We start from the raw sequence: 8,245 nt of genomic DNA on the forward strand, positions 1-8,245 counted from the left end.
ATATCATATATTAGTGCATATATGTGTAATCTAGAAAAATGGCAAAGATGATCTTACTTGCAAGGCAGAAATAGAGACACAGGTGTAAAGAACAAACATATGGACACATTTGGGGGGAAAGGGGTGGGAGGAATTAGGATTGACATACATGCACTATTGATACTGTATATAAAATAGAAACTAATGAGAACCTACGATACAGTACAGGGAACTCTACTTGGTGTTCTGTGGTGGCCTAAACGGGAAGAAATCCAGAAAAGACAGGATAAATGTATACATAGGGCTGATTCACTTTGCTATACAGTAGAAACTAACACAACATTGTAAGGCAACTATACTCCAATAAAAGTTAATTCAAAAATGAAATATCCAGGTTCTGAAAAAAAAAAAAAAAAAAGGCATCAGTAGGGCACCAATAGGCTCCATATAAGAGAACTTCCTAGGAAATGTGAGTTTGGAGAGGTATTTTGATACTGAATAATAGCAGTACTACCTTTCTGGGAAGTGTAATTTCATATAAACAGCATTTTGCAAGCAGAAGGAAGTCATATATATATAGAAAACACACCACCATATACACGCTTCTGGAGTGAAAATGAAATCTCATTTGCCACATGTCACTGTGTTAAAAGACACTTTCTTCATTGTAGCTACTGATCGTTAAATATCTGAACGGCAGCACAATATGACTCCCGACACACATTAACCATCTAAACCTAACAACTCTCCTGTGAGATGGGTAATTATTACAAGAATGTTCTCAGTTCACAGCGAGGAGACTGAGGTGCCCCCAGCCGGTGCCCCCCAGCGGGTGGACCGCAGAGCCATGATTCAGACCCAGGTCTTTCTGACTCCGAGCTCATGCTTTTTCCGCTGTTCTATGCCATCTCCTCAAAGCCCATAATTAAGCAAAATAATATGCTCTTCACAAATGAAAAGATCTCAAGCACAAAAGTGATGAGACAACATTCGGTTGATGGGCTTCCAAATGTGCGGCGGATCCTTTTTCTGGAAACCGCATTTGGCTTCGGGGGCCTCAAGTCCAGACAGTTTTGCTGACGTAACTCAAGGTCTCCGTGGCTGTTGGCCTTGAGTCTGAAATAGCTCTGAGCCCTCCTGTCCCGGGCGTCTCCCCTGAACCACCCCCTCCCCGGCACCCTCCCCCCCAACTCCCACCAAGCTCAGACCGCCCGCAGGACTTGCGAGTGGCTGAGGAGACAAACTCGTGGGGTTGGAGACAAGGTACATTGTGATCTTCCTCAGGCCAGTAACTATTTCCAATGCTCTCACTCTCTCCAGAGCTTATTCTCAGCTCCGTAGGGCTTCATGTTTGTTTGTTTTGCTTTCAGCTCTAAAAAGGACTCTCACCAGCAGTTGAAGACTTTAACAAAATTATTTGTCACTTAGACTGAAAAGGAATGACGGACGCTCTGCAAGGTGGTGCTAGAGACAGACCGGATTTTAAGTGTAAACTGCTGTGGTGTCTCCCCACTCCCATCCCCATCCACTTTGTTTGAGTCAAAGAGCGGCTTCCCTCAGATCTGAAAGTCAGTCAGCCAACAGTACACCCAGGGTTCTCATCACACGCAACTCAATCTTACCTTCGAGTCCTCGTAATTCTGAAGGTGTGGTTTCTCTGCATGTTGCCATCTCCCCTCAGTCTTCCTTGGTCTAGGTCTTGGCTTCCTGGGGACCTTATCCTTTTCCTACCAAGGTTTAGTTTCTGTTAAAAGGAAGCAATAAAAAGTAGTGAAAGGGGGCAATGGAATTAAAGTCCAAAGAACTCAGGCTCTGTTTACTTCCCTTTTCCCTCACGTAGATGGGGTGTCTATGGACGCTTTTTCTCCTATATAAAGCAGAGATCATGCAATACTGACCCTACGTATCTCACAGACCTTTAGTAAGGATCAGAGAAAAAAGTAGATGAAAAAGAACTCAATAAATAAAAGGTAAATTCACTGGCCACTCACGTGACTAGAGACTGCTTTAATAGAGCTCCCTTTAAAAGAGGGAGGCAGAACTGGAAGTGAAGTATTATATGGTGTAAGGTGATGAAGAAATATACAGACTGTCATTGGGGCCCAGAGGAGGGAACCTGGTTGATGTCTGGGGACATGGGTGCCAGGTTCTAGAAAGAATCCAGAGAGGAAGTCAGATTTAAGCTGGGCCATGAAGATTGAATGCTCTTTTCTGAGAAAGCAAAGGAGCAGAGGGCATTTCAGAAGACCAGCACATATAAACAGCCTCATGTGTTAATATAAATTTTGTATCCTAAGTGCCAGGGGTGGGGATGGACAACAACTACTTTGAAGCAGAAAGTGAAATAAGAAGACCTTTTTTACTTTTTTTTAAGGCTGAAACATATGGTATTTTACTTAATTTTTTGACTATATATTTTGACTTTACATTTTGTTAGAGTAACATATTGTGAAACATTTAAATTCAAATAACTAGTGTCCTTTTTTCCATTTTGCCTTTTTTTTTAAACTGGGGTATAGTTGCTTTCTAATACTGTGTCAGGCCAAGAGGCACATGAAAAGATGCTCAACATCACTAATTACTAACATTGTGCTGTGTTCAGTTGCTCAGTCATGTCCAACTCTTTGTAACACCATGGACTGTAGCCCACCATGCTCCTCTGTCCATGAAATTTTCCAGGCAAGAATACTAAACTGGGTTGCCATTCCCTACTCTGGTTATTAATATTTAGTGAAATGCAAATCGAAACCACACTGAGGTATCACTTCACACTGGTCAGAATGGCAATCATCAAAAAATCTATAAACAATAAATGCTAGAGAGGATGTGGAGAAAAGAGGACCCAGCTACACTGTCGGTGTGAATGTAAATTGATACATGATACAGCCACTATGGAGAACAGTATGGAGGTTCCTTTAAAAAGCTGGAAAAAAAAAAGAATATTTTAAAAATATTTCAGGGGCAGAAGGAAGAGGAAAACATTAGAAAATTTAACTGCTATTGTTATTATTATTATGAGCAATTATCTCCACATGAACCTGAATACAGACTGAATAATGACCAGTCCAGAGTTGGGTTATCCACCACACAAAGGAAAGAAAGTGAATCCTGGAGCAAGACCAGGAAGGGAAAGAGACATTGGTCCTCATTTCAAGGTTAAGTGATACTCCTGAGTAGGAAAAAGCTTCCCTTCTAAGGGAGTAGAAAAGAAAATGAACCTGAGAATGCAAAATTGACCTGAGTCTGAACTCAAAGGAGTCTAGATAGGTTCAAGGACACTCTTCTGAATGTGCAGGGAGGATATCTTCTGGCCCAGAAAGACGGTTACAAGTAGGAGCAAAGAGGTGCTTGGAAGGGACCCCAGAAGAAGAATGCACTGGTTGTATTATGTCTGGGCCTTTGTATTAAATTGCAGTTGTACTTTCCCAGATTTTAATCCCCTTCAGTTATCCCTGAGACATCAGCCATGTCATGGAAACCTTATCAACTGGTCTCAGCTGTGCTGTGGTGAAATAAAAATGAAGCTTGTCCAAACTGGGATCATAACAGTACAGAGAGAAGTGGTGAGAATAATGGTGAGCATTTACTGAGAATTTTCTATGTGCCAGGAATGAAGTGTTAGGAGCTTAAGGGGATTACCTTATTTTCTCAAAATCTTGAGATGACAGAACTCTAGTTATTCTCATTTTACAGGGAAGAAATTTAAGGTTTAGAGTGGTTAAATAACTTGCCCAAATCACACATCTGAGATGTGGGGTTCTGTCTCTAGAGACAATTGTCTTTGCTGCTACTCTTGATACTCCCCCGATGAGGCTCACAGGGGGCTGGAGGCTTCCGTCCAAGGATGCGGTGGCCACAGCCAGCATGGAGTGGGTGGTGTCCTGGGGAGCTGAGATGGAGCAGCCACTGGGGTCTCTTGCTGAATGACTGAAGGGCAGGCAATGACCCACCTAAACACTGGGAATGAGAGAAGACAAGGCCTGGGGCTTCTCTGAGAACCAGTCGAAAGATCAGGGGGCCTTAAAATAAAGACCAAGCACCTGTTCATAATAATAAATAACATCAAGGGAGCAAACTGCAGCCTAACCTATGTGACTGTCTTTTATGCCTAGAAGACATGTCATTACATGACAATGAGTAAGTGAACAAAGAAAAAGAGGAGAATATTAAGCAATGATGAACTGACCCATAATCAAATTTCAAACTTGAAAATTTCTGAGAAAAGACTCTATTCTATATAGGTCTAAACAAATCTCACACTGAGAACACACTGTTTTCAGAGCTCTCTGACTTTATCTGCTGTTCTGTTATCAACTCCACTGTTACTAATGGATTTTCTAGCTGAACTCAATACTTGGTGGTGTGAGGAAGAGACTGTTGGCAGCATCAGAAATTCCCTTAAAGGTAAATAACAACAAGGTCTATGCCTGGAGCCTCATAGTTGTGGCAGACCAGTCCCAAAGGGGCCGTGGGTGTCTCAGCCAAGGAGTCTTACTCTCTCATGGTGAAGCTTCTCCACTTCCACCATCCCTGTAGAAAGTTCCACTGTTCACAGATGACTCCACCATTTGCCCATCTACAAATCAGGAGACACAGCTTAATGCTAACATTGCTGCCACTCAAACTGTAAGAATGCAGATCATCAGCGAAAGAAGCATCTGGAAGCTTATTAGAAATGCAGAATGCACCCAAGACATGATGAATCAGAATCTCCATTTTAACAAGATCCAAGGTAATTTGTGTGCATGTTAAAATTAAGAAGCAGAGCTTAAGATTGCCTGAGACCTTTAGGGACTTCCCTGGTGATCCAGTGGCTAAGACTCCATGCTCCCAATGCAGGGAGTCCGGGTTCAATCCCTGGCCAGGGAACTAGATCCCACATGCTGCAACTGAGAGAGTTAATTCTTAGATAGGTTGATAAGAAGTCTGGGGTCCCTGAGAAGGAGAAAGGGGTCTGGGGCTCTCAAGGAGGAGAAAAGGACAAACTTAGTCACATAAAGTGTTTTTGTTTTTTTTCTTTAAGCCCAGAGCTGATGATTACACAGCAAAACAACTCATCTTAAACTCTGTACTAAGGATTATATAACAACAATGTATCCTGCTTGAGGACTATTTCTCCTTCTTAAGAACCTTCTGACTAATCCTGATATCTTTGGAAATGGGTCTGGTAAGATCTTTCTATTATTAGTTCAAATCCTGTCATCTTAAAATGTAAATTGTGGGAGTGGGCCTGGTAAGACCTTTACAACCTTGAGACATTCTTTTGGTTTACTGTAATAACCAATTGAAAAACTGTATAGCTCCCTTGCTAAGACTAGTGAGAGGGGCACTCTCTGTCCCCCTTCTGATGTCTATGTCAGAAGCTTTCTCTGTCCTGCCACACAAAAGCTCTCAGTAATCAAGCCTGGTCCCTGATCTCGAAGCTAAATTTTCTTCAGAGATCACGAATCTGACATCATACACCATAAGCTATCACAACTAAAGATTCTGCATGCTGCAATGAAGATCAAAGATCCCACATGCTGCAACTAAGAGTCAATGCAACCAAAGAAAGAAAGAAAGAAAAAAAGATTGCTTGCCATCTTTAACTATCAGACACCACAGGATATAGTATCCTTGTTATATTAACTCAAGTAAGAGTTGGTGCCTACCAATCAATTAATGAATCTATTAACTATTCACTTCTTCAGTGAATATTCACTTAGCAGTCCCTGACACTGCTAAGCACTGTTGGTAAAATAAACAAAATCCCCCAAAACAAGAACAAAAAAAAAAGGCCAAGATAGGATTCCTGTTATGCATATTTACTTCCATTGGAGAAAGAAAACCTGCATATGCTTAGAATGACCTTTCCAGAAAATTAAATCAGACTCTGTCACTGCCCTGCACAAAATAACTAGGGTTCCCCATGGCCCTAGATGAAATCTAGACTCCTGCAGAGCATAAGAAGCCTGTTCTCAGCTTGGTGTACACCTTCCTCCCAGCTTTGTCCTTAGTCACCATCTCTCCCCCAATGCTTTGCTTCTGTCACACTGAACTTGGCAAGGGAATGTGTTGCCCCTCTAGTGTATTTCTACTACCAATTCTTTTTATGACTGTCTCATGGGTACAAAGGCATCCAGTAAATGTCCAGTTGGAAGAAATGAAAATGGCCTAGGAAATAGTTATAAGCAATGATGCAACAGATCAGCATCACAGCCTCCAACTCAGACACACCAAAAAGCCCTGGACCATGTTTAAGGTCCAGGATCAGGGCTTCCCTGATAGCTCAGCTGGTAAAGAATCTGCCTGCAATGCAGGAGACCCCAGTTCGATTCCTGGGTTGGGAAGATCCCCACTCCATATTCCAGGACAGAATCCCTATGGACTATACAGCCAATCCATAGGGTTGCAAGGAATCAGACATGGCTGAGTGACTTTCACATTTAAGTGCCCTAATCTTTTGCACTGAGGCTTCTCCCAGGAATCATCTGACCTGCCTGTGAGGTTCCATGGGTGCTGGAGGCTCAATTCTCTGCTTGGGATATCCTTCCAAACTTCCTTCATTTGGGAGACACCTACACATCCTCTGTATTTTGCTTCCAAGGTGACATCCTTTTTCAAATTATTTCCCCAATTAAGTTGTTACAGAATATAGAGCAGAGTTCCCTGTGCTACAGAGTAGTTCCTTCTTGGCTATCCATTTTAAATATAACAGTGTGAAACATGTCAATCCCCAACTCCCTAACTATCCCTTCCCCCACCCTTCCCCCCGCCCCCCTCCTGTAACTCTAAGTTTTGATCTCTAAGCCTGTGAGTCTGTTTCTGTTTTGCAATTTGAAAAATAATAGACACATGTATATGTATAACAGAATCACTTTGTTGTACAGCTGAAACTAACACAACATTGCTAATTGATTATATTCCAATATAAAATAAAAAGTTAAAAAACAAATGTGACATCCTCTAGGAAGGTTCTTCCCTTCCCAAGACTGAATTGGACTTTCCCATCTCTGTGTTCTGACTTTGTGCTTATGTCTGTGCTTATGCTTAGATCTTATCTGGTTGATTGTTTATCTTAGCTTGCTGTCTCTCCCACCTGATTACCACTTTTTCTAGGACAGAGTCTTATCTTCTAACACAGGAACAGAACCATCTGTGTTTCATTCATGCCTGTATTTTCAGTGTTCTGCAAATACCTGGCACAAAATAGACCAGGGCTTCCCAACCCCTTCGAACTTATCATCACATATCCAACCATATGTCACCCAAAAATCCATATGACTGCACTTCCTCTCCCAATTCCTGTTTCCATAATTCTAGGATAGGAACCAGGTTTCCATATCTTTCATATGCTCCACAGATAATTATGATATGCAACCAAGACTTAGAAACAGTGCAGTAATGCCCTTGTACCATTGTTAGTAAAGGAATTATTCATCCTCTACCCCTAGGCATGATCCATTGCTTTTCTGGATAAACCTGAGACATCTCTTTGACATATTCTGATTGGTTGAATTGTCTTGGTCCTTCCTGGCTAGGTATCAGTTCAGTTCAGTCGTTCAGTGGTGTCCAACTCTTTGCAACCCGGTGGATTGCAGGACGCCAGGCATTCCTCTTCATCACCAACTCCCAGATCTTACTCAAACGCAAGTCCATTGAGTTGGTAATGACATCCAACAATCTCTCCTCTGTTGTGCCCTTTCCTCCTGCTTTCAATGTTTCCCAGCATCAGGGTCTTTTCCAAGGAGTCAGTTCTTTGCATCAGGTGGCCAAAGTATTGGAGTTTCAGCTTCGGCATCAGTCCTTCCAATGAATATTTAGGACTGGTTTCCTTTAGGATGGACTGGTTAGATCTCCTCCAAGGGACTCGCAAGACTCTTCTCCAACACCACAGTTCAAAAGCATCAATTCTTAGGTGCTCAGCATGCTTTATGGTCCAACTCTCACATCCATACATGACTACTGGAAAAGCCGTAGCTTTGACTAGATGGACCTTTGCCAACAAAGTAATGTCTCTGCTTTTTAATATGCTGTCTAGGTTTGTCACAGCTTTTCTTCCAAGGAGTAAGCGTCTTTTAATTTCATGGCTGCAGTCACCATGTGCATTGATTTTGGAGCCCAAGAAAATAAAATCTCTCACTGTTTCCATTGTTTCCTCTATTTGCCATGAAGTGATGTGACTGGATGCCATTATCTTAGTTTTCTGAATGTTGAGTTGTAAGCCAGCTTTTTCACTCTCCTCTTTCACTTTCATTAAGAGGCTCTTTCATTCCTCTTCACTTTC

The sequence above is a fragment of the Cervus canadensis genome, chromosome 12, assembly GCF_019320065.1.
Source record: "Cervus canadensis isolate Bull #8, Minnesota chromosome 12, ASM1932006v1, whole genome shotgun sequence".
NCBI classification, from domain to species: domain Eukaryota; kingdom Metazoa; phylum Chordata; class Mammalia; order Artiodactyla; family Cervidae; genus Cervus; species Cervus canadensis.